Below are 3311 nucleotides of genomic sequence, written 5' to 3'. Positions count from 1 at the left end.
CCTCCTCACTTTCTTGAAAGATTTCAATTTTTATTCCATCAATTCCTGGTGCCTTGTTCTTTGCCAATTCCTTCAATGCACTTTGGACTTCTTCCTTCAATGTCATTGCTCTTGATCATATGCTAACTCTTGAAAACTTTGAACAGTAACCATTTCCTTTTGGTACAGTTGCTCTGTATATTCCTTCCATCTTCCTTTGATGATTTCTGCATCATTCAATAATTTGCCGAGAGAAACATTCAATAATGAAAGTCAAGGCTTGGATTTTTTCTTTAGTTCCCCCAGCTTGAGAAATATTGACCGTGTTCTTCATTTTTGATTTTCTAACTCCAGATCTTTGCATATTTTGTTGTAATATTTGGCTTTATCTTCTCGAGCTGATCTTTGAAATTTTCTGTTCAGCTCTTCTAACTCATAATTTCTTCCATTTTCTTTAGCATGTCTGTGCTGGAGAGCAAGTTTCAGTGTCTCTTCTGACATCCATTTTGATCTTTTCCTTCTTTCTCGTCTTCTTAATGACTTTTTGCTTTCTTCATGTATGATGCTCTTGATGTCATTCCACAACTCTTATTGTCTTTGGTTTGTGGTGTTTAATGTATCAAATCTGTTCTTCAGATGATCTTTAAATTCAGGTGGGATATAACCATCATAGTCAGTCCTAATAGCAATGCCTCACTATTGTGCCACATTAGTCCTATCTGCATCTCCTTGCATCAACCCCTTCCAGATAGATTGGTACTACTCAGTGGAGATTCTACCTTCCTCTGTGTCCTCTGGATCTAGGCTCCCTCTTGAAGCTTTTAAGCAAGCCACTTCTTGCCTTTGTAGCCCCCTACTTTGGGTAGCCAATGTCCAAGTTGCCCATCCTATCTATAATGTGTATCAAGGGGATGGGAATGATTCTCATTTTAAAGATTTGTTCCCTCTTTTGAGCTACTGCATCCATAGGTGTAGGTCAAATTCATCAAATTGTATCAGATTACAGTTTTTTGCCTCTTCTTTTTTCTTCTAGTCGAATTCTGATTATCCAGCCTTTTAAGCCAGGTTAAGTGGGTATTATCTGCAAGTGTGGGTGTTCTTGTGCATATGCCCTCCCTTCTTATCACCTGGACGTTTTATTCTCCACTCTAGACCTTTGTGGCTATGTCACTGACTCTGGGTCCAGGAGTCGTCAAGTATTGCCATACTGCTGGCCAACCAGGTTCACAAAAGTCTATTGAATGTGGTCAGGCTTAGCTTGCAACTTCATTACTGTTTTGACCTTAATTCCACACATCGGTGACCAACATGGTCAACAGTCAAAGTGCATGCCTGCTTGTGTATTCCAATTGAGTCTTAGTCTTTGAAGACAGTTTACCCTTAGGGAACCCCATTTGCCATGATGTCTCCTAGGCTAGCAGTTTGCTTGTTCTTTTAGTTATCAGTCAGACTGCCATTATTATTTTGTATATTTCCTGTCAGACTTTCTTTCAAGAAGTATCTTCTGTTCTTTTAGATGCTCCAAGCTGGTCCACTTGTCCTTTCCAGTGCAAATTTCCCACCTCCGAAGATTCTGGATCAGGTCCAGGATTCCACCTATGGTCTTATGTAATGCAGAAGCTCCACAGGAAGCCTCCTTCTGTGGGCTAGTTCAAGCCCCATTTTAGGTATTACAATCAGTTATAGGCAGAAGACGAACTTACAGGCTTTCTATGGTGATATTTCTGGCTATTCCTTTCTCTCCCCCTCAAGTGTCTATTTTGTAATTGCTGCCAGAGAAACCAAGATTCAAAATACAGCGAATCATCTTAACATTGTTTCCCCCTTTTGCCTATTCCAACCATGCCTCAATCCTTTTATCCCAGAGTTCTGTTTTTCCAAGGTTGCGTATACATCATTATTTACCTCTGTCCCACTTAGCCCATGCAAACCTGCAAAACTGTTCTCCCATCCACCTTGTTCTTCCATTCCCCTCCTTCTTGTTTATTGTCCCCCTCCCCAGCACGCAAACTATCCTGTGTCTATTCCTTACCCTGTGCTCCACCTTATCTGTATTCCCCTCACCCCACACCCCACATCAGTGTTACCAGCAAAGAATCCTCCCACCACTTTTAGTGTGGGTTCTTTTTCTTAGTCTTTTAAAATAGTGGTCCTATGTAGTATTTCTCCTTTTGTGACTGACTAATTTCACTCAACATAATGTCCTCAAGGTTCGTCCATGTTAAGCTTGCGGCTTCCTTGTTATTCTTCAAGGTAGCAGAATATTCCATTGTGTGTACGTACCAGTTTGTTTATCCATTCTTCAGTTGATGGGCACTTAGGTTGTCTCCATCTTTTTGCTATTGTAAATAGTGCTGCTATGAACATTGAGATGTCTATATATCTACTCGTGTTATGGCTTGTATTTCTTATGGGTAAATACAAAGTAGAGGAAATGCTGGATCATAAGGTATATCTATTTCCAAACTTTTGAGTAAGCTCCATATTGCTTTCCATAGAGGTTGGACCATTTTGCAGTCCCACCAGCAATGCAGGAGCATCCCAGTCTCTCCATATCCCCACCAGCATTTATTGTCCTCTACTTTATTTTCTTTGCTGTTATTGCTGGTGTGAGATGATATCTCATTGTTGTTTTGATTTGCATCTCTCTAATGGCCAGTGATCGTGAACATTTCCTCATGTTTGTTGGCTGCCCAGATCTCTTCCTTGGTGAAGTGTCTGTTCATTTCCTGTGCACACTTTTTAACTGGGTTATTTATCTTTTTCTTGTAGAGATGTTGTAGTTTCCTGTATTTAAAAATGAGTCCCTTGTCTGACGTGTCATTGCAAAAGATTTTTTCCCATTCTGTTGGTTCCCTTGTTACTGCTTTGGTAAAGTCTTTGGATGCACATAAGTTTCTAATTTTTAGTATGTCCTAGTCGTCTATTTAGTCTACTTTTATTTGTGTAATTTTCAAAATGTTTGGTAGTCTGTGTATGCGCTGAATTAAAGATCTCATGTTTTCCTACTTTTTCATAGATGGCTTTCATAATTCTGGGATTCACATTTATGTCTTTAATCTATTCTGAGTTGGATTTTGTATAAAGTGTGAGGTAAACATCTTGTTTCAGTCTTTTGCATATGGCTTTCCAATTTTGCCAGCACCATCTGTTAAAGAGACTATCACCCCCCCACCCCATGTGATATATTTTGGCACTTTGTTGAATATCAGTTGGTTGTAAATGGATAGGTTAATTTCTGTATTCTCAATTATTTTCCATTGATCAATGTATCTGTCATTGTACCAGTGCCAAGCTGCTTGGACCACCATACCAGTGTAATAAGTTTTGAA

Source organism: Chrysochloris asiatica, unplaced genomic scaffold, assembly GCF_000296735.1.
Source record: "Chrysochloris asiatica unplaced genomic scaffold, ChrAsi1.0 scaffold00255, whole genome shotgun sequence".
Taxonomy (NCBI): domain Eukaryota; kingdom Metazoa; phylum Chordata; class Mammalia; order Afrosoricida; family Chrysochloridae; genus Chrysochloris; species Chrysochloris asiatica.
This window is presented reverse-complemented; position numbering follows the sequence as displayed.